At 24.9% G+C, this 24,629-nt stretch overlaps 1 protein-coding gene across 1 annotated transcript in view; it reads left to right on the plus strand.

The window, feature by feature from the left end:
- LOC142236924 (uncharacterized) overlaps nt 1–24,629 on the plus strand; it is a 329,520-nt gene that overhangs the window by 219,062 nt on the left and 85,829 nt on the right. The window contains exon 3 of the mRNA XM_075308213.1: nt 18,382–18,411. The gene's annotated coding sequence lies outside the window, so the exon portion shown is untranslated. The remainder of the gene's footprint in view (nt 1–18,381; nt 18,412–24,629) is intronic.

The following is a 24,629-nucleotide window of genomic DNA, read 5'->3' on the forward strand; positions in this document are numbered from 1 at the left end:
CCCTGAGTCGATATAACCATGTCCGTCTGTCCGTCCTTCCGTCTGTGAACACATGTTTGTGATCAAAATCTAGGTCGCAAATTAAGTCCAATCGGCTTCAAATTTGGCACATGTTCCTAATTTGGGTCAGAATAGAACCCTATTGAGTTTGGTAGAAATCGGTTCAGATTTAGATATAGCTCCCATATATATCTTTCGCCCGATATGGACTTATATGGCCCCAGAAGCCAGATTTTTGGTCGAATTTGTTTGAAATTTTGCACTAGGAGTACAATTAGTAGTATAGTCAAGTGTGCAAAATTTGATTGAAATCGGGTATAAATATGTTTCCCATATTTATACCCTTCACCACTACTGTGGTACAGGGTATAATAAGTTTGTGCATTTGTATGTAACGCCAAGAAGGAAACGTCTGAGACCCATCGTTTACTATACCGATCGTCTTAGAATTAAATTCTGAGTCGAATTAGCGTTGTCCGTCTGTCTGTCTGTTCATGTATTTTTGTGTGCAAAGTACAGCTCGCAGTTTTAGTCCGATTGCCCTAAAATTTGGTATAGGGTCCTGTTTCGGCTCAAAGACGATCTCTATTGATTTTGGAAAAAATCTGTTCAGATTAAGATATAGCTGTCATATATACTTATCCCCGATCTGGTCATAATTGGCGTGTTTATCAACCGATGTTCTTCAAATTCAGTACAAACGAATATTTTATGAGTTTCGAAAAAGTTGCAAAATATCAGCCAAATCGGTTCAGATTTTGATATAGCTCCCATATATATCTTTCGTCCGATTTGAACTTATATGGCCTCAAAAGCCAGAGTTTTGCGGTGATTTGGTTAAAATTTTGCACAAGGAGTACGTTTAATAGTATCGGTAAGTGTACCAAATTTGGATGAAATCGGTTCAGATTTAGATATAGCTCCCATATATATCTTTCGCCCGATTTGGACTTATATGGCCTCAAAAGCCATGACCTGCTTCAACTTTTGCACAAGGAGTACGTTTAGTAGTATAGGTAATTGTGGCAAATTTGGTTGAAATCGGTTCAGATTTAGATATGGCTCCCATATAAATCTCCCGTCCGATTTGCACTCATATGACCAGGGGGGCCAAAGTTATACTCCCATTTACGTGAAATTTCGCATAAATAGCAGAATTATTTTTCTAACTATGCATGTCAAATTTAGTCAAAATTGGTTCAGATTGAATATTGCTCCCATATATATGTACACCAGAGTTGGGAAAATATGGTAGACTATTTCATAATTTAGACCCATTTTCAATGGGATTTTCCTCCAATTGACTGGATAGTTTCCTCAGAGAATACAAATATGGCAAAAATTCTCACACTTTACACAAAATTCTGTGATTATTTCCCCATATCTTAGCCATATCCTACACACTGCAAAGCCAAAATTTCCACAGAACGGATGAGTTTTAAATAAGGCTCCAAGTCGCCCGACTTGACCAAATAATATACACAGAAAAAAAGTGTCTTGTAAATTCAAGGACCATTTTAACTTCCACATATTTCAACAAATTTACTCTAATATAGTTTATTTTTCGTAACCACAACGAAAATTAACTTAGCTAAAGGAAAACTTATAAAAATTCAGTAAATGTTTTTTAGTTCACTAACTACGAAATGGGAATGATTTTTCCTTAAATAAATTTCCAACACAGTAGTTAATGCATCGTTGATTCTATTATAAATATACATGGGCAATATAAAAATCTTACTACGAAATGTGGACAATTTACTAAGAAAAAATTTTGTATGGAAAAAATTTTTGTAGTAAAAATTAACTTAACGACATTACCGATTCGTACGATGGTTACCTACAGATTATTTCCCTTTTTACTATATGTTGGAGTGTTTTTACTCACATTGAAAATTTTAGATAAAGTAGAATACAAAGTAGTTAATATAATCCTTGACGCGTGTATATAATTTTATATAGATTCCTCATAGATTTGGTATATATTTAACCTTAACTTATAGATAGAATTCCAACTAATCAATAAACGTGCTACTGGAAAATGTGAGTGCATCATGTGAGGGAGTTTTTAGAGACATTTTGTGTATATCTCGTTTGATTGTTTGTGTTTGTTATTGCGTCATTTATGCTGTTGTTGGTTGTTTTGATTCTAGAGACAATGGAATGTTCCTTGTGTGTTGTTAGTATCTTTTGTGGTGAGAGTTGTTTTCTTGCAATAGCGAGATCAGAAAGGGATCGTGTGTGTGTGTGTGGAGTTATTTTTCTTTACGGTATGTATCCCTTATGACTTTGTGTCTTTGAGTTTTATTGTTGCATTCAGTTATGTTGATGCATTTATGAGGTGCACACGTGGATTTAATTTTGCAAAATTGTACGTGCGGTATTGGTGTTTATTAATGAAAATACATTTATTCGAAACATTTTAGAAACTGAGAAGTGAATGTGATGTTACAGAAATCAAAAACGCTTTTTATTGATTAAAAAAAAAAACAAATAATAGATTAAGGAACTGTATATTTCTGTTAATAGTTTAAAATTAGTGCGGATTTTTAATTGATTTACATAAAAAATATACAACATGAGTGGTAATAGCATGATCTATATTTATTCCACATCTGGATCACAGGTTGGAGTCTATTTTTTGGAATCTATTTTTTTATGTTACAGCAATTCCTACAGGTGAGTACTAAGTTCGAGTTTAGCCGCTAAAATTAAAAATAAATCACTAAGAAAATTATAAAATTGTACGTCTTCGATACAAATTTAAATATAACTTGATGGAGAATAGCCCAAACCCAGTTTTTTATAAAGATTATTTTTTTAATGGATTATTAAAGAAAACTTGTCATGAAAATTGCGATTTTAGCCTCTAAACTCCAACTTAAATACTAAATGCTATACTGACAAGTGGAAATTATGTCTAATTTTATAATATTTTTTATTTCAAATATATTCTGAGAATAATTTCAAACACATTTTTGTAATCAAAGTCTAGGTCGCAGTTTTAGTCCAATCGACTTCAAATTTGGCACAAGTATGTGTTTTGGCTCAGAATAGATCCCTATTGATTTTGGAAGAAATCGGTTCAGATTTAGATATAGCTCCCATATATATATATATTTCGCCCGATATGGACTTATATGGCCCCAGAAGCCAGAGTTTTACCCTAATTTGCTTAAAATTTTGCACAAGAAGAACAATTAGTACTATAGTCAAGTGTGCCAAATTTTATTGAAATCGGTTCAGATTTAGATATAGCTCCCAAATATATCTTTCGCCCGATATGCACTAATATGGACCCAGCAGCCAGAGTTTTATACCGATTTGCTTGAAATTTTGTATTAACATAAGACGTAGTCGTGTAGTCAAGTGTGCAAAATTTAATTGAAATCGGTTCAGATTTAGATATAGCTCCCATATATATCTTTCGCCCAATATGGACTTACATGGCCGCAGAAGCCAGATTTTTGGCCGAATTTGGATGAAATTTTGCACTAGGAGTACAATTAGTAGTATAGTCAAGTGTGCAAAATTTGATTGAAATCGGTTCAGATTTAGATATAGCTCCTATATATATCTTTCGCCCGATATGGACTAATATGGTCCTAAAAGCTAGATTTTTGACCCAATTTGGTTGAAATTTTGCACAGGGAGTAGATTTGGCATTCTAGCTATGCGTGCCAAATTTGATTGAAATCGGTTCAGATTTATATATAGCTCCCATATATAGCTTTCGCCCGATTTACACTCATATGACCACAGAGGCCAATTTTTTTGCTCCGATTTAGTTGAAATTTTGCACAAGGAGTAGAGTTAGCATTGTTGCTATGCGTGCCAAATTTAGTTGAAATCGGTTCAGATTTAGATATAGCTCCCATATATATGTTTTTCTGATTTCGACAAAAATGGTCAAAATACCAACATTTTCCTTGTAAAATCGCCACTGCTTAGTCGAAAAGTTGTAAAACTGACTCTAATTTTCCTAAACTTGTAATACATATATATCGAGCGATAAATCATAAATAAACTTTTGCGAAGTTTCCTTAAAATTGCTTCAGATTTAAATGTTTCCCATATTTTTTTTACTAAAATTGTGTTCCACCCTAGTGCATTAGCCAACTTAAATTTTGAGTCTATAGATTTTGTAAAAGTCTATCAAATTCTGTCCAAATCGAATGATATTTAAATGTATGTATTTGGGACAAATCCTTGTATATAGCACCCAACACATTTGACGGATGTGATATGGTATCGAAAATTTAGATCTACAAAGTGGTGCAGGGTATAATATAGTCGACCCCGCCCGACTTTAGACTTTCCTTACTTGTTTTTACTAACATTGTGTTCCACCCTAGTGCATTAGCCGACTTAAATTTGGAGTCTATAGATTTTGTAGAAGTCTATCAAATTCTGTCCAGATCGAGTGATATTTAAATGTACAAACCTTTATATATAGCCCCCAACACATTTGACGTATGTGATATGGTATCGAAAATTTAGATCTACAAAGTGGTGCAGGGTATAATATAGTCGGCCCCGCCCGACTTTAGACTTTCCTTACTGGTTTTGTACTAAAATTGTGTTCCACCCTAATGCATTAGCCAACTTAAATTATGAGCCTATAGATTTTGTAAAAGTCTATCAAATTTTGTCCAAATCGAGTGATATTTAAATGTATGTATTTGGGACAAACCTTTATATATAGCCCCCAACACATTTGACGGATTTGATATGGTATCGAAAATTTAGATCTACAAAGTGGTGCAGGGTATAATATAGTCGGTCCCGCCCGACTTAGACTTTCCTTACTTCTTTTTAATATATTTGCCCTTAATATTGTATGAATTGTGAGTCCTAAAATTGTGGTTGCCTCTTTTTCATATTAGGCCAATATTTTTTTGTTTTCAGTGTTTGTAGTCAAATTCTGCTTCAACATTATTCCATAGACACGACAGTCGACCATTTTTTGTGTTAAACCCACGAAAAGCCTGAAGTTAGTCTTTTTACTCTTTGTGGTACTCTTCAGTGGTTAACCAAATGATGGTGAAAATTTGAAAAGTTCTTCATTAGAGATTTTGCATGGAGACAAACACTCGATAATTTTAACAAATCCAAATGGTGATGTCACAGACAGTTTTCTAATTTGGAATTTAGAAATTCAAATGCTGTCAATGAAAAATGTCTTTTTCAACGAATGGAAAACTAATAAAAAGCTAAAGTAGAAGGCAGCCGAATATGTGTCTGTTCCACACTGTGGAACAGGATATAATAAGTTAGTGCATATGTTTGCAACACCCAGAAGGAGATGAGATAGACATATGGTGTCTTTGACAATATTGCTCAGGGCGGGTCCCTGAGTCGATATAGCCATGTCCGTCTGTCTGTGAACACATTTTTGTAATCAAGGTCTAGGTAGCAGTTTTAGTTCAATCGACTTTAAATTTGGCATAAATTTCTGTTTTGGGTCAGTATATAACCTTATTGATTTTGGAAGAAATTGGTTCAGATTTAGATATAGCTCTTTAGTATTAGTATACAACTTTTTGTTTTTGCTCACTGTATTAATCCAGGGTTTGATATAGCCCCGATTTGTTTTTTTTAGACAGACACCAAACTATTGGGAAAAATACAATACAATAAAAATACTTTTGATAAGACCATTATTTTTAAATTATTTCCCAATCATTATCGTGTGTATCTCGTTAATAGTCTTTGGTGTAGCAAGTTTGTTTGTATTTGTAGTTTTTTTTTCGAAAAACCCATCTCAACTTTAGTGAAATGTAAAGCAGCCATAATATTTGTGATAACTCTGTGTGAATGTGAAGTGTGCAGAAGTTTTGAAGTTTGTTTCCAAATTTTGTTGATCTTTTCCCATGGCACATAGTTCGGGAGTTAAGCTTGTTTTTCGTCGTTTGTTTTTTTTTTTTTATTCTACATTTTTTGGGGTAAAAGTTGGCATAAATATCACGAAACTTCAATGGAATTTCACAAAATTCTCTTCATTGGTGGTGCGAATGTTCGTATTATACCAAAAACGAAAACAAAAAACTTTTCGACATTTTGCCAGTTTCACTCATGCATTCCAAAATTAATGTCTTTTTGAGTAAAATATATATAAATATATCTTTACTGTTTAAAGTTATCTCAATACAAATGAATGAATTGAAAAACGGAAATGTAGAGCTTAGAAATACATATAAACCTAAAATGAAAGATTACTTAAACTCAAGATTAGGATACCTTAGCTACACAATATTAAGACAGAATTTTCTATAGACATAAAATTTTAACGAAATTTTCTATACAAATAAAATGTTGCCAAAATTTTCTATAAAAAAAAAATTACAAACTTTTCTATACGAAATAATATTTTGACAAAATTTCTATGGAAACAAAATTTTAACAATATTTTCTATAGAAGTAAACATTTTAACAAAATTTTCTATATAAATAGAATTTTAACCAAATTAAAACTCTAGAGGCTCATAAAAACCGAAAAGCAACCAATCTAACAAAATCCCGAAATTGATTTTCTCTTCTCATCGAGTACTTAGAAAATTTTCTATAGAAATAAAATTATGACAAAATTTCCTATAGAAATAAAATTTTCACAAAATGTTCTATAGAAATAAAATTTTGACAAAATTTTCTATAGAAATAAAATTTTAGCAAAATTTACGATAGAAATAAAATTTTGACAAAATTTTTTATAGAAATAAAATTTTGACAAAATATTCTATAGAAATAAAATTTTGACCAAATGTTCTACAGAAATAAAACTTTGGCAAAATGTTCTATAGAAAAAAAATTTTGACAACATTTTCTATAGAAATAAAATTTTAACAAACTTTACGTTAGAAATAAAATTTTAACAAGCTTTACGATAGAAATCAAATTTTTTTATAGAAATAAAATTTTGACAAAATATTCTATAGAAATAAAATTTTGATCACATTTTCTATAGAAATAAAATTTTGGCAAAATTTCCATAGAAATAAAATTTTGACAAATTTTCCATAGAAATAAAATTTTGACAAAATGTTCTATAGAAATACACGATTTTGACAAAATTTTCTAAGAAGTAAACATTTTGACAAAATCTCCTATAGAAATAAAATTTTGATGAAATTTTCTATAAAAAAAATTTATAAAATTTTCTATAGAAGGAAAAGTTTTGACATAATTTTCTATAGAAGGAAAAATTTTGACAAAATTTTCTACAGAAATAAAATTTTGACAAAACTCTCTAGAGAAATAACATTTTGAAAAAAGTCTCTATAGAAATAAAATTTTGACAAAATTTTTTATATAGAATTAAAATGTTGACAAAATTTAATATAGAAATAAAATCTTGACAAAATTTTCTATAGAAATAAAATTTTGACAAATTTGCTATTGAAATAAAATTTTGATAACATTTTATATAAAAGTAAAAATTTTATAAAATTTTTTTTGAAATAAAATTTTGACAAATATGGCTCATAAAAATCGAATAGCAACCAATCTAACAAACTACCGAAATTGCTTTTCTCTTCTCATCGAGTACTTACAAAATATTCTATAGAAATAAAATTTTGATAAAATTTTCTATAGAAATAAATTTTTGACAAAATTTCTATAGAAATAAAATTTTGACAAAATTTTCTATAGAAATAAAATTTTGAAAAAATTTTCTATAGAAATAAAATTCTGACAAAATTTTCTATAGAAATAAAATGTTGACAAAATTTTCTATCGAAATAAAATCTTGACAAAATTTTCTATTTAAATTAAATTTTGAAAATTTTTCTATTGAAATAAAATGTTGACAAAATTTTCTATAGAAGTACACAATTTTGACAAATAATTCAAGGAAGTAAAAATATTGACAATATATTCTATAGAAAAAAAAATTTGATAACATTTTCTATAGAAATAAAATTTGAAAAATTTTCCATAGAAATAGAATTTTAACAAAATTTTCTATAGAGATAAAATTTTGCAAAATGTTCTATAGAAGTAAAATTTTTGACAAAATTTTCTATAGAAATAAAATATTTCTATAGAAAAAAAATTAAAATTCTAGAGGCTCATAAAAACCGAAAAGCAACCAATCTTAAAAAAATCCCGAAATTGCTTTTCTCCTCTCATCGAGTACTTACAAAATTTTCTATAGAAATAAACAAAAGTCTCTATACGAATAAAATGTTGACAAAATTTTCAATATAAATAAAATATTGACAAAATTTTCTATAGAAATAAAATTTTGACAAATTTTCTATTGAAATAAAATTTTGACAATATTTTCTATAGAAGTAAACATTTTAACAAAATTTTCTATAGAAATAAAATTTTGACAAAATTTTCTAAGAAGTAAAAATTTTGACAAAATCTTCTATAGAAGTACACAATTTTGACGAATTGTTCTTGGAAGTAAAAATTTTGACAAAATATTCTATAGAAATAAAATTTTAATCACTTTTCTATAGAAACAAAATTTGACAAATTTCCCATAGAAATATATTTTGGACAAATTTCCCATAGAAATAAATTTTGGACAAATTTTCTATAGAAATAAAATTTTGACAAAATGTTCTATAGAACTACACGATTTTGACAAAATTTTCTAAGAATTAAAAATTTCGACACAATCTTCTATAGAAATAAAATTTTGATAAAATTTTCTACAGAAATAAATTTTTGACATCATTTTCTATAGAAATAAAATTTTTAAAAAATTTTCTAAAGAAATAAAATTTTGACAAAATTTTCTATAGAAATAACATTTTGACAAAAATTTCTATCGAAACAAAATCTTGACAAAATTTTCTATTGAAATAAAATTTTGACAAAATTTTCTATAGAAGTAAAAATTTTGACAAAATTTTCTAAGAAGTAAAAATGTTGACAAAAACTTCTATAGAAATAAAATTTTGACAAAATCTTCTATAGACAAAATTTTCTATAGAAGTAAAAATTTTGACACAATTTTCTAAGAAGTAAAAATGTTGACAAAATCTTCTATAGAAATAAAATTTTCTATAAAAATAAAATTTTGACGAAATTTTTTATAGAAGAAAAATTTTGACAAAATTTTCTATAGAAATAAAATGTTGACAAAATTTAATATAGAAGAAAAATTTTAACAAAATTTTCTATAGAAATAAAATTTTGACAAATTTTCTATAGAAATAAAATGATAACAAAAGAAGAATTAAAAATTTTGAAAAATCTTCTATAGAAATAAAATTTTCATAAAATTTTATATAAAAATAAAATGTTAACAAAATTTTCTATAGAAGTAAAAATATCAATCGAAATAAAATCTTGACAACATTTTCTATTGAAATTATATTTGAAATAAAATTTTGACAAACTTTTCCATAGAAGTAAAAATTTTGACAAAATTTTCTATAGAAGTACAGAATTTTGACAAATTGTTCTAGGAAGTAAAAATTTTGACAAAATATTCTATAGAAATAAAATTTTAATCACATTTTCTGTAGAAATAAAATTTTTACAAATTTTCCATAGAAATAAAATTTTGACAAAATTTTCTATAGAAATAAAATTTTGACAAAATTTCCATAGAAATAAAATTTTGACAAAACTTTCTATTGAAATAAAATTTTGACAAAATGTTCCATAGAAGTACACGATTTTGACAAAATTTTCTAAGAAATAAAAATTTTGACAACATTTTCTAAGAAGAAAAAAATTTTCACAAAATTTTCTAAGAAGTAAAATTTTTGACAAAATCTTCTATAGAAATAAAATTTTTACAAAATTTTTTATAGAAGGAAATTTTGTGACAAATTTTTTTATAGAAGTAAACAATCTTGACATTTTGTTCTAGGAAGTAAAAATTTTGACAAAATATTCTATAGAAATAAAATATTGATCACATTTTCTGTAGAAATAAAATTTTGATCACATTTGCAATAGAAATAAAATTTTGAAAAATTTTCCATAGAAATAAAATTTTGACAAATTTTCCATAGAAATAAAATTTTGACAAAACTTTCTATTGAAATAAAATTTTGACAAAATGTTCCATAGAAGAAATAAAAATTTTGACAACATTTTCTAAGAAGTAAAAATTCCGACAAAATCTTCTATAGAAATTAAATTTTGATTAAATTTTCTATAAAAAAAAAATTTTACAAAATTTTCTATAGAAAAAAAATTTGATAAAATTTTCTATAGAAATAAAATGTTGACAAAATTTTCTATAGAAATAAAAATTTTGACAAAATTCTCTATAGAAATAAAATTTTTACAAAAGTCTCTATAGAAATAAAATTTTCTGTTGAAATAAAATTTTAACAACATTTTCTATAGAAGTAACAATTTTAACAAAATTTTCTATAGAAATAAAATTTTGACAAAATTAAAACTCTAGAGGCTCATAAAAACCGAAAAGCAACCAATCTAACAAAATCCCGAAATTGCTTTTCTCTTCTCATCGAGTACTTAAAAAATTTTTATAGAAATAAAATTTTGATAAAATTTACTATAGAAATACATTTTTGACAACATTTGCTATAGAAATAAAATTTTTAAAAAATTTTCTATAGAAAAAACATTTTGACAAAATTTTCTATATAAATAAAATTTCGACAAAATTTTCTATTGAAATTAAATTTTGAAAAATTTTCTATTGAAATAAAATTTTGACAAAATTTTCTATAGAAAAAAAAATTTGACAAAATTTTCTATAGAAAAAAAATGTTGACAAAATTTTCTATAGAAGTACAAAATTTTGACAAATTATTTTAGGAAGTAAAAATTTTGACAATATATTCTATAGAAATAAAATTTTGACAAATTTTACATAGAAATAAAATTTTGACAAAATTTTCTATAGAAATAAAATTTTGACAAAATGTTCGATATTTTTCACAAAATTTTCTATAGAAATAAAATTTTTCTATAGAAAAAAACTAAAACACTAGTGGCTCATAAAACCCGAAAAGCAACCAATCTAACAAAAAATCCCGAAATTGCTTTTCTCCTCTCATCGAGTACTTACAAAATTTTCTATAGAAATAAAATTTTGTTAAAATGTTCTATAGAAGAAAATATTTTGACAAAATGTTCTATACAAGGAAAAATGTTGACAAAATTTTCTATAGAAATAAAATTTTGACAAATTTTTCTAAAAAATTTTAAAATTTTGACAAAATTCTCTATAGAAATAAAATGTAGATTAAATTTTCTATAGAAATAAAATTTGGACAAATTTTCTATTGAAATACAATTTTGACAACATTTTCTATATAAGTAAAAATTATGACAAAATTTTCTATAGAAGTACAAAATTTTGACAAAATTTTCTATAGAAATAAAATTTTGACAAAATTTTCTATAGAAATAACATTTTGACAAAATTTTCTATAGAAATAAAATTTTGACAAAATTTTCTATAGAAATAACATTTTTACAATATTTTCTATAGAAATAAAATTTTGACACACTTTTCTATAGAAATAGAATTTTGACAAATTATCTGTAGAAATAAAATTTTGGCAAAATTTTCTATAGTAATGAAATTCTGACAAAATTTTCTGTAGAAATAAAATTTTCTATAGAAGTAAAAGTTTTGACAAAATTTTTGACAAAATTTCCATAGAAATAAAATTTTGACAAAACTTTCTATTGAAATAAAATTTTGACAAAATGTTCCATAGAAGTACAAGATTTTGACAAAATTTTCTAAGAAATAAAAATTTTGACAACATTTTCTAAGAAGTAAAAATTTCGACAAAATCTTCTATAGAAATTAAATTTTGATTAAATTTTCTATAAAAAAAAAAAAATTTTCTATAGAAAAAACATTTTGACAAAATTTTCTATTTAAATAAAATTTTGACAAAATTTTCTATTGAAATTAAATTTTGAAAAATTTTCTATTGAAATAAAATTTTGACAAAATTTTCTATAGAAAAAAAATTTTGACAAAATTTTCTATAGAAAAAAAATGTTGACAAAATTTTCTATAGAAGTACAAAATTTTGACAAATTATTTTAGGAAGTAAAAATTTTGACAATATATTCTATAGAAATAAAATTTTTATCACATTTTGTATAGAAATAAAATTTTGACAAATTTTCAATAGAAATAAAATTTTGACAAAATTTTCTATAGAAATAAAATTTTGACAAAATGTTCTATAGAAGTAAAATTTTTCACAAAATTTTCTATACAAATAAAATTTTTCTATAGAAAAAAACTAAAACACTAGTGGCTCATAAAACCCGAAAAGCAAATAGTCTAACAACAAATCCCGAAATTGCTTTTCTCCTCTCATAGAGTACTTACAAAATTTTCTATAGAAATAAAATTTTGTTAAAATGTTCTATAGAAAAAAAATATTTTGACAAAATGTTCTATACAAGGAAAAATGTTGACAAAATTTTCTAAAGGAGTAAAAATTTTGACAAAATTCTCTATAGAAATAAAATGTAGATTAAATTTTCTATAGAAATAAAATTTGGTCAAATTTTCTATTGAAATACAATTTTGACAACATTTTCTATATAAGTAAAAATTATGACAAAATTTTCTATAGAAGTACAAAATTTTGACAAAATTTTCTATAGAAATAAAATTTTGACAAAATTTTCTATAGAAATAAAATTTTGACAATATTTTCTATAGAAATAAAATTTTGACACACTTTTCTATAGAAATAGAATTTTGACAAATTTTCTGTAGAAATAAAATTTTGGCAAAATTTTCAATAGTAATGAAATTCTGACAAAATTTTCTGTAGAAATAAAATTTTCTATAGAAGTAAAAGTTTTGACAAAATTTTCTATAACAGTAAAATTTTTGACAAAATTTCTCTTCTAGAAAAAACAAAATTTTCTACAGGAATAAAATTTGACAAATTTATATAGAAATAAAATTTTGAAAATTTTATTTATATAGAAATAAAATTTTGAAAATTTTTCTATAGAAATAAAATTTTGACAAAATTTTCTTTAGAAATAAAATTGTGACAAAATTAAAACTATAGAAAAGCAACCCATCTAAAAAAATACCGAAATTGCTTTTCTCCTCTCATCGAGTACTTTCGGCTGGTATAAGTTGCATTTTGTTTGGAATTTTCGTATTGCGCTGTGTAACCAAATTTAAGTGCAAATTTAAAACTCAAAAACACTTAAAGTCTTAAAACTTTCTTTAAATAATCCCTTTCATATTCTAAAACCTAAACTTAATCCAGAAAATTCATCTCACGTATCGATATGACTTACGAACGATAATAACCCCCACCACCCCAATATTTGGGCAGTCAATTAAATGGGATGCTGTTTTTATTTATTTTTTTTTTTCAATCGGTCATGACGCAAGCAAAGAAATTCATTAAATTGAACATTGGTCGTTTGGTTTTTATGATGCCGCATGCATAACAACTTCCATTTCTTGCTCAAAAGTCTACGAATATCGTTTTATATATGTGGAGGGGGATTATAAAGACCTATTGACCAATGGCTCCTTTTTCGGGATACTGATGCCTGAGAGGTTGTGTTTTGAATTTCATTTCAATTTTCTGTTTTTTTTTTTTTGTTCAGGTATCCCCCATGAATGTCCAGTCATTTGATCGTTGCCTCTTTACAGTTTTGTTCGTTGAGTCCTTCCGTTCATGTTAAATGGCACGTACGACCAACAACTCAAGTTCTCTACTTTGAATAGAACATGGAATTTAAATGTGACACTTGAAGTGAATGTTTCTTATGTATGTGGGTGTGTGTGTGTTTGGGAGGGAGAGGCGTGGTGTTTTCACATGGATATCACAAACATACACACAATTATAGAACTAAATATCCAGAGGCAGATTCAAGGAGTATTTTATTGATTTTTGAATCGCAAGGACTTGATAGAAAATGCCATATTCAATATAGTGTTGACTATTCCATAAGAAGGTTATATCTTAACCTGAGCCAATTTATAAGTACAGTGAAATATCTCTGAAATGGACACCTTCGATCGCCAAAATTTCCTTCAAATTTGAAAGCTTAATTCAAATGTGATAATATAGCCAACGTCTCACGAAAATTGTCCACGATATTTTTTAACCGACATTTTGTCGAGTATCAAAACAAAAAAAAAATACACAAAATTTTATTTATTTATTTTTTTCATATTTTTACTTATAAGTAAATTATAAGCATAAATGAGAAATTTTATTTCGTCGTTGTTTGATAGTTGTCAACATTTTATTTCTATAGAAAATTTTGTCAAAATTTTATTTCCATAGAAAATTTTGTCAAAATTTTATTTCTATAGAAAATTTTGTCAAAATGTTATTTCTATAGAAAATTTTGTCAAATTTTATTTTATATAGAAAATTTTGTCAAAATTTTATTTGTATATAAAATTTTGTCAAAATTTCATTTCTATAAAAAATTTTATCAAAATTTTATTTCTATAGAAAATTTTGTCAAAATTTTATTTCTATGGAAAATTTTTTCAAAAATTTATTTCTATAGAAAATTTTGTCAAAATTTCATTTCTATAGAAAATTTTGTCAAAATTTTATTTCGTTATTGTTGTTTTTTTTTTTTTTTTGATCTCAGCTTAAAGCCATGCATTGACTAAACTACAAGTGTAGCTTAACCAACAGAGGAAAAGTATGCTTGTCAAATTTATTTGGGCAAAGCCCTATAGACTGCAAGATGGTTGGATGTACAGCTGTTTCGGAATTACCACATTCCTCATCAGCAAAAAAAAAAAAAAAAAACAACAACAATAACGATTGAAGAGAAGCCAACAATAACAAACAAAACGAATGAAAATTTTATTTCTATAGAAAATTTTGTCAAAATTGTATTTCAATAGAAAATTTTGTCAAAAATTTATTTATATCGAAAATTTTGTCAAAATTTTATTTATTTCTATAGAAAATTTTTTCAAAATTTATTTTTTTATAGAAAATTTTTGTCAAAATTTCATTTCTATAGACAATTGTGTCAAAATTATATTTCTATTGAAAATTTTGACAAAATTTTATTTCTATAGAAAATATTGTCAAAATTTTATTTCTATATAAAATTTTGTCAAAATTTTGTTTCTAAAGGAAATTTCGTCAAAATTCTATTTCTATAGAAAATTTTGTCAAAATTGTATTTCTATAGAAAATTTTTGTCAAACTTTTACTTCTATAGAAAATGTTGTCAAAATTTTATTTCTATAGAAAATGTTGTCAAATTTTATTTTATACAGAAAATTTTGTCAACATTTTATTTCTATAGAAAATTTTGTCAAATTTTATTTTATAAGAAAATTTTGTGAAAATTTTATTTCTATAGAAAATTTTGTCAAAATTGTAATTCTATAGAAAATTTTGTCAAAATTATAATTCTATAGAAAATTTTGTCAAAATTATAATTCTATAGAAAATTTGAAAAAATTTTAATTCTATATCAATAGAAAATTTTGTCAAAAATTTATTTATATCGAAAATTTTGTCAAAATTTTATTTATTCTATAGAAAATTTTGTCAAAATTTATTTTTTTATAGAAAATTTTTGTCAAAATTTTATTTCTATAGACAATTGTGTCAAAATTATATTTCTATTGAAAATTTTGACAAAATTATATTTCTATAGAAAATTTTGTCAAAATTTTATTTCTATAGAAAATTTTGTCAAAATTTTGTTTCTATAGAAAATTTTGTCAACATTTTATTTCTATAGAAAATTTTGTCAAATTTTATAAGAAAATTTTGTCAAAATTTTATTTCTATAGAAAATTTTGTCAAATTTTGTTTTATATAAAAATTTTGTAAAAATTGTATTTCTATAGAAATTGTTGTCAAAATTTTATTTCTATAGAAAAATTTATTTTAATTTCATTTCTATACAAAATTTTTAATAATTGTATTTATATAGATAATTTTGTCAAAATTTTATTTCTATAGAAAATTTTGTCAAAATTGTATTTCTATATAAAATGTTGTCAAAATTTTATTTCTGTATAGACAATTGTGTCCAAATTATATTTCTACAGAAACTTTTGACAAAATTTTATTTCTGTCGAAAATTTTGTCAAAATTATAATTCTATAGAAATTTCTGTCAAACTTATATTTCTATAGAAAATTTTGACAAAATTTTATTTCTATAGAAAATTTTGTCAAAATTGTATTTTTATTGAGAATTTTGTCAAAATTGTATTTCTATAGAAAATTTTGTCAAATTTTATTTTATATAGAAAATTTTGTCAAAATTATATTTCTATATACAATTTTGTCAAACTTTTATTTCTATATTAAATTTTCTCAAAATTTTATTTTTATAGAAAATTTTATTTCTATAGAAAATTTTGACAAAATTTTATTTCTATAGAAAATTTTGTCAAAATTGTATTTACATAGAAAATTTTGTCAAAACGTTATTTCTATAGAAAATTTTGTCAAAATTGTATTTCCATAGAAAATTTTGTCAAAACGTTATTTTATATAGAAAATTTTGTCAAAATTATATTTCTATATACAATTTTGTCAAACTTTTATTTCTATATTAAATTTTCTCAAAATTTTATTTTTATAGAAAATTTTGACAAAATTTTATTTCTATAGAAAATTTTGTCAAAATTGTATTTACATAGAAAATTTTGTCAAAACGTTATTTCTATAGAAAATTTTGTCAAAATTGTATTTCCATAGAAAATTTTGTCAAAACGTTACTTCTATAGAAAATTTTGTCAAAATTTTATTTCTATAAAAAATTTGTTAAAATTTTATTTCTATAGAAAATTTTGTCAAAAATTTATTTCTATAGAAAATTTTGTCAAAATTATAATTCTATAGAAATTTTTGTCAAAATTTTATTTCTATAGACAATTGTGTCAAAATTTTATTTCTATAGAAATTTCTGTCAAAATTTTATTTCTATAGACAATGTGTCAAAATTATATTTCTATAGAAAATTTTGTCAAATTTTATTTAATATAGAAAATTTTGACAACATTTTATTTTATATAGAAAATTTCGTCAAAATTTTATTTTTATATAATTTTTTTTAGAAAATTTGTCATAATTGTATTTATGTAGATAAATTTGTCAAAACTTTATTTCTATATAAAATTTTGTCACAATTTTATTTCTATAGAAAAATTTGTCAAAATTTTATTTCTTTGGAAAATTTTGTCAAAATTTTATTTCTTTGGAAAATTTTGTCAAAATTTTATTTCTATAGAAAATTTTGTCAAAATTTTGTTTCTATATAAAATTTTGTCACAATTTTATTTCTATAGAAAATTTTTTCAAAATTTTATTTCTTTGGAAAATTTTGTCAAAATTTTATTTCTATAGAAAATTTGGTCAAAATTTTATTTCTATATTAAATTTTGTCAAAATTTTATTTCTATAGAAAATTTTGTCAAAATTTTATTTCTATAGAAAATTTAGTCAAAATTTTATTTCTATTGAAAATTTTGTCAAAATTTTATTTCTATAGAAAATTTTGTCAAAATTTTATTTCTATAGAAAATTTTGTCAAAATTTTAATTTTATAGAATATTTTGTCAAAATTTTATTTCTATAGAAAATCTTGTCAAAATTTTATTTCTATAGAAAATGTTTTCAAAATTTTATTTTCATAGAAAAGTTTGCTAAAATTTTATATCTATCGCATAAAAAATTTTCAAAATTTTATTCAAAAGTTTGTGAAATTCCTCTTTGTTGGAGTAGAATATTTTACAAAATCTACCAAAACATCGGGAATTCTGCAAATTTACCAAACATTAAAAAATCTACCAATTGCGGCAACCGTGGTAATAATCAATTTTCTCTTATTAGGCCTTATTTATAAAGACCCATACATTTTGTACCACTGTATATATCGCCACATACATACATATGAAGAAAAACGTGTGTGACTGTGTTCATATCAATTTCTTTCGGCCTTGGTCCAAATCAGCCATAATCTACAGTATACCTTTGATGAAGCTAATTGAATTACAATAACACAGACCTGCAATCATGCCCTCATATGCCATATGAAGTTAGTCAGTTATGGTTTTCAGTTTGTCTAAGGATGTTTTCTTGGTGTCGTTGCTGCAAAACTATGGCATGAAAGTCCCTTGAATTTAATGTGGTCATGTGTGTTTGGAAGAAAGGGAGAGGGGGGGTCTTGGTATGTTAGTTTATGTTGGACGTGTTTCTTGCAAATGAACAATGCCATGAGGCATGCCAAGAATTAATCTTAAATGCCTAAGATATTCCGCATTAATGCTCTTGACATTTTGCCCATCTAAAAATCGTCAAGTAATAGAATTTAAATTAAATAAAATTATTATTATATAATTGATGTAAAATTGAATTGCATTAAAGTAAATTTAAATTTACAATAATAAATCGACTAATCTCTGGTGAATTTTTTGTTTCCATTACAGATATCTACAATACCAAGGATCTTAAAATAGGTAAGTACAAATTTGTCCAAGAATTTAGTTTTTTTTTAACTACTTCTTTCGATCAAATTCGTTGTCTTTAACCAATTCCCCTCAGTTTCCATGCTGGGACAGGTCCCGAAAAAGTTCCTCCTCCTAACTGATAGGCTCTATATCTTTTAAAAGCAAGATAGAAATATGGGTAGTGTTGCAATATCTCTTCCTCCTCAAAAGCCGCCCCAAACACCAGGGTAGGAAATATGATCACCTCATACTTTTTACAAGAGTATCTTACTTTTCCACGGGCAATATGTAATATAATCGGTGTTACTTTGCCTATTCTGTTCATTGTGATACCACAACTCAATGGGTGCTGCTCGATTCTATGTCTAGCTTAATGACATGGGACCTTCTTTTTATAACCAAATCTGAGCGGAGTTTCACTGTGCGGTGTATCCACTTGGAGAAGCTTGGAAACACTCCGAATTATTACCAACATTATTGAGAGGGGATAAAGAACAGATGATGACCCGATTTAGTTCATGCAATACAGTCTTAGTAGACCTACTATTTGAACATGCTTGTTGTCGTTATACAGGGTTAGGGTCAGTTCGGTATAGTGGCAGCCCGTTATTATAGGCTCACTTAGGTTAGGTTAGAGAGAATGAAGTCAACCCTTAGAAAAAGGGGTGGTTGTTTTCTCTCCTCTTCATCAATCGCATTCGAGTTTCTAGACGAGTTCCAAAATGAGCAGCTGACTACCTTCGACTTTATGTTCGGATTTCCTAAGGCCATTATTGCTGCCTGATTGTCGATGAAGAAGTGGATATCGGCCTCATCAACAGTAGTTCTGCAGCTTTCGCAAAGGCGAATACTTCCGTTTGAAAAATGCTTCATCCGCCGTCCATTTGGTATGAATTTCTAACCCCTAACTCTTCGCAGTAAATACCACTGGCAGTGGCTTCAACAATTTTCGATGCATTCGTATAAATATTCGGGTGTCCAAAATGTATGCACCCCTCTTCCAAATCCTCTTTACTTGGTATAATCGATTTCAACTTGCCCTCATATACAGGCTGAGTCGTCATAAAGTCTTTCCTAATATATTGTCCAACTGAAGCAAAGAGTTGTGTGTGTCCGCATTGCGCGTTTCCGAGCGAGTCCAGGCTTTTCAGTCTTAAGAGTGTCACCTCCGCTGTTTTCCTGCAGAGCAAGTGGGCAGACTCCCATCAGTACCTCTAAAGCTACGGTGTTCTCATTGCACCAGTCATATAAATAATGGCCGTCCTGTTTATCCTGTCTAACTTCTGTATATGATTCGGATGGTTCGTAATCGTCCACCAGACGTGACATCCATATGTAGCTACGGGTCTTATAACTTTTGGCACGCATACAGTGCAGCGTAGGCCTTCTTTAGTCTAACAGCTGTATTTCTCCAGCCAGTTTAGTCTCGAGTCCAAGACAACACCGATTTTGAGAGACTTAATCTCGTTCCTTAAAATTGTGGGTCCTTATACCAGGTGGTTTTTCACCCCCCCAGGAAAGAGCACTAGCTTCGTTTTTCTAACACCTAATCCACAGATCCTTGCCCAGTCTGATAAACTTTGTAAGGCCTCACTCATTATATCCGTGATCGTGTCCACAAACTTGCCTGATGCCATTATGACAATATCATCCACATATGCCACTATTTTTATACCCTTGTTATGCAGAAAAGTCAGAATTTCATCATTTATGAGTAGCCAAAATAACGACGGTATCATCCCTCCTTGAGACAGTCCCCTGGTCATAATCGCGTTTCTTGTAGCATTCGCCAGTTCCGCTTCTATAGTCCTATGAAATAACATTTCCTCAATCCAGTCTATTACAAAATCACTTACACCATTTCTTTCAATTGACAAAACATCAAGAATTCTTTCAATCTAAATACAACATTTTATTTCTATAGACAATTTTGTCAAAATTTTATTTCTATAGAAAATTTTGTCAAAATCTTATTTCTAGAGAAAATTTTGTCAACATTTTATTTCTATAGAAAATTTTGTCCAAATTTTCTTTCTATAGAAAATTTTTTCACAATTTTTTTTTCTATAGAAAATTTTATCAAAACTTTATTTCTATAGAAAATTTTGTCAAAATTTTATTTCTATAGAAAATTTTGTCAAAATGTTATTTCTATAGAAAATTTTGTCAAAAATTTATTTCTATAGAAAATTTTGTCAAAATCTTATTTCTATGAAAAATTTTGACAAAATTTTATTTCTATAGAAAATTTTGTCAAATTTTTATTTCTATAGAAAATTTTGTCAAAATTTTATTTCAATAGAAAATTTAATCACAATTTTGTTTCTATAGAAAATTTTGTTAAAACTTTATTTCTATAAACAATTTTAACGAAATCTTATTTCTAGAATAAAATTTTATCACTTTTTTTCTGTAGAAAATTTTGTTAAAATTTTATTTCTATAGAAAAGTTTATTAAAATTTTATTTCCAAAGAAAATTTAGTCAAAATTTTATTTCTATAGAAAATTTTATCAAAATTTTATTTCTATAGAAAATTTTATCACAATTTTGTTTCTATTGAAAATTTTGTTAAAACTTTATTTCTATAAAAAAATTTGTCAACATTTTATTTCTATAGAAAATTTTGTCATATTTCTATAAAAAATTTTAACGAAATCTTATTTCTAGAAAAAAATTTTAAAAATTTTTTTTCTGTAGAAAATTTTGTTAAAATTTTATTTCTATAGAAAAGTTTATTAAAATTTTATTTCCAAAGAAAATTTAGTCAAAATTTTTTTTCTATAGAAAATTTTATCAAAATTTTATTTCTAAAGAAAAATTTTGTTAAAATTTTATTTCTAGAAAAAATTTTGTTAAAATTTTATTTCTACAGAAAATTTTGTCAAAATTTTATTTCTATAGAAAATTTCGTCATATTTCTAGAAAAAAAATTGTTATCATTTTATTTCTATAGAAAATTTTGTCAAAATTTTATTTCTAAAGAAAATTTTGTCAAAATTTTATTTCTATAGAAAATTTTATCAAAATTTTATTTCTAGAGACAATTTTGTCAAAATTTTATTTATATAGAAAATTTTATCAAAAAATTTTTTTCTACAGAAAATTTTGTTAAAATTTTATTTCTAAAGAAAATTTTACCAAAATTTTATTTCCAAAGAAGATTTTGTCAAAATTTTATTTTTATAGACAATTTCGTCAAAATTTTATTTCTATAGAAAAATTTGTTAAAATTTTATTTCTACAAAAAATTTTGTCAAAATTTTATTTCTATAGAAAATTTTGTCATATTTCTTTAGAAAATTTTGTCGAAATCTTATTTCTAGAAAAAATTTTGTTAAAATTGTATTTCTATAGAAAATTTTATCAAAATTTTTTTTCTATAGAAAATTTTATTTCTATAGAAAATTTTGTCATATTTCTTTAGAAAATTTTGTCGAAATCTTATTTCTAGAAAAAATTTTGTTAAAATTGTATTTCAATAGAAAATTTTATCAAAATTTTTTTTCTATAGAAAATTTTGTTAGAACTTTATTTCTATATAATATTTTATCAAAATTTTATTTCTAAAGAAAATTTTGTCAATGTTTTTCCTATCGAAAATTTTATCAAAATTTTTTTTTCTATCGAAAATTTTGTCAAAATTTTATTTCTAAAGAAAATTTTGTCAAAATTTTATTTCTATAGAAAATTTTGCCAAAATTTTATTTCTATAGAAAATTTTGCCAAAGTTTTTTTCCTATAAAAAATTTGTTAAAATTTTGTTTATATAGAAAATTTTGACAAAATTTTATTTCTGTAGAAAATTTTATCAAAACTTTATTTCCAAAGAAAATTTTGTCAAGATTTTATTTCTATAGACAATTTTTGTCAAAATCTTATTTCTAGAGAAAATTTTGTCAAAATTTTATTTCTATAGAAAATTTTGTCAAAATCTTATTTCTAGAGAAAATTTTGTCAAAATCTGATTTTTATAGAAAATTTTGTCAAAATTTTCTTTCTATAGAAAATTTTGTCAAAATCTTATTTTTATAGAAAATTTTGTCAAAATTTTATTTCTATAGCAAATTTTGTCAAAATCTTATTTTAGAAAATATTTTGTCAAAATTTTATTTCTAGAAAAAATTTTGTCAAAATTTTATTTCTATACAAAATTTTGTCAAAATTTTATTTCTATAGAAAATTTTGTCATATTCCTTTAGAGAATTTTGTCGAAGTCTAATTTCTAGAAAAAAATTTGTTAAAATTTTATTTTGTCAAGATTTTATTTCTATAGACAATTTTGTCATATTTCTTTAGAAAATTTTGTCGAAATCTTATTTCTAGAAAAAATTTTGTTAAAATTTAATTTCTTCAGAAAATTTTGTCAAAATTTTATTTCTATAGAAAATTTCATCAAACTTTTTTTCACTTAAATCGATGATTTGACAGTGGCATAGGAAAAGAGATATGTTTATACGAATTTATTTCGGCATAAGCCGGCTATCATGCAAAACCTTTTTTCGGAAAGTTCAAGTGTGGTTCATTGTTGGGTTTATTGAACTGCCTGAATTTATTCTGATAATTGGTTGATAGTTTTGCTGCAAGTAGAGGATGCTGATGAGGAATGTGGTAATTCAGAAACGTGCGTCCATCCAACCATCTTGCAGTCTATAGGGCTTTGCCCAAATAAATTTGACAAACATTCGTTTCCTCTGTTGGTTAAGCTACACACTTGTAGTTTAGTCAATGCATGGTTTTAAGCTGAAATCAAAAAACAACAACAATGCTTAAAGAGCAAAACCAACAATAACAAAACAAAACCTTTTTTTCTATAGAAAATTTTGTCATATTTCTATAGAAAATTTTGTCGAAATCTTATTTCTCGAAAAAATTTTGTTAAAATTTTATTTCTAGAAAAAATTTTGTTAAAATTTTTTTCTATAGAAAATTTTGGCAAAATTTTATTTCTATAGAAAATTTTGGCAAAATTTTTATTTCTATAGAAAATTTTGTAAACATTATATTTCTGTTAAACATTTTGTCACAAATTTATTTCTATAGAAAATTTTGTTAAAATTTTATTTCTATAGAAAATTTTGTCAATTGTTTATTTCTACAGAAAATTTTGTCAAAATTTTATTTCCATGGAAAATTTTATCAAAGTTTTTTTCTATAGAAAATTTTGTTAAAACTTTATTTCTATAGAAAATTTTGTCAAAATTGTATTTCTATAGAAAATTTTATCAAAATTGTTTGCACTTAAATCGATGATTTGACAGCGGCATAGGAAAATAGATATGTTTGTACGAATTTATTTCGGCATAAGCCGGCTATCATGCAAAACCTTTTTTCGGAAGGTTCAAATGTGGTTCATTGTTGGGTTCAATGAACTGCCTGAATTTATTCTGATAATTGGTTGATAGTGCGTCCATCCAACCATCTTGCTGTCTATAGGGCTTTGCCCAAATAAATTTGACAAACATTCTTTTCCTCTGTTGGTTAAGCTACACTTGTAGTTTAGTCAATGCACGGTTTTAAGCTGAAATCAAAAAACAAAAACAATGCTTAAAGAACAAAACCAACAATAACAAAACAGAACAAAACGAATGAAATAAAATTTTTACAAAATTTTCTAAAGAAAATTTTGTCAAATTTTTTTCCTACAGAAAATTTTCTTTAAATATTATTTCCATGGAAAATTTTGTCAAAATTTTATTTCCATGGAAAATTTTGTCAAAATTTTATTTCTGTAGAAAATTTTGTCAAAATTTTATTGCCAAAGAAAATTTTGTCAAAATCTTATTTCTAGAGAAAATTTTGTCAAAATTGTATTTCTATAGAAAATTTTGTCAAAATTGTATTTCTATAGAAAATTTTGTCAAAATCTTATTCGTAGAGAAAATTTTATCAAAATTTTATTTCTAAAGAAAGTTTTGTCAAAATTTTATTTCTAAAGAAAATTTTATCAAAATTTTATTTCCGAAGAAAATTTTGTCAAAATTTTATTTCTAAAGAAAATTTTGTCAAAATTTTATTTCTATAGAAAATTTTATAAATATTTTGTCAAATTTTTTTTCCTATAGAAAATTTTATCAAATTTTTTTTTTCTGTAGAAAATTTTGTCAAAATTTTTTTCCTATAGAAATTTTTTCAAAATTTTATTTCTATAGAAAATTTTGTCAAAATTTTATTTCCAAAGAAAATTTTGTCAAAATTTTATTTCCAAAGAAAATTTTGTCAATATTT

Source organism: Haematobia irritans, chromosome 4, assembly GCF_050003625.1.
Source record: "Haematobia irritans isolate KBUSLIRL chromosome 4, ASM5000362v1, whole genome shotgun sequence".
NCBI classification, from domain to species: domain Eukaryota; kingdom Metazoa; phylum Arthropoda; class Insecta; order Diptera; family Muscidae; genus Haematobia; species Haematobia irritans.